We start from the raw sequence: 505 nt of genomic DNA on the forward strand, positions 1-505 counted from the left end.
CACATCACTTCATAAAATGTGGGACTGATTAATACAGACTGAAGGTGATCTGTGTGAAAAGTGGATCAGGTACAGGTGACTTTATTTGTACCTGTAGGTAAATCTGGTTGCAGGGAGAGTCACATAAACTTAATAACGCACGGACAAAACATAAAACAGGAAGTGCAAATGCTCGGTACACGGGTAGAAGTGCAGAAGTGCATAAATGTGTAGGTTCCAATCGAACTCATGATGGACAAGTTGATCTGTAAGAGGGTCTGCTGTGGCTCAGTGGTAGAGTCGGTCGTTTCTTAACCGGGAGGTCGAGGGCGTATGAATGTGTATGAATGGATGAGTTAATACTTACGGACTCTTTACTCAGCGGCCTCTACCATCAGTGTGTGAATGTGTATGAATGGATGAGTTAATACTGAAGGATTCTTTATTCAGCGGCCTCTACCATCAGTGTGTGAATGTGTATGAATGGATGAGTTAATACTGACGGACTCTTTACACAGCGGCCTCT

The sequence above is a fragment of the Labrus mixtus genome, chromosome 2 (genome assembly GCF_963584025.1).
Source record: "Labrus mixtus chromosome 2, fLabMix1.1, whole genome shotgun sequence".
Taxonomy (NCBI): Eukaryota; Metazoa; Chordata; class Actinopteri; order Labriformes; family Labridae; genus Labrus; species Labrus mixtus.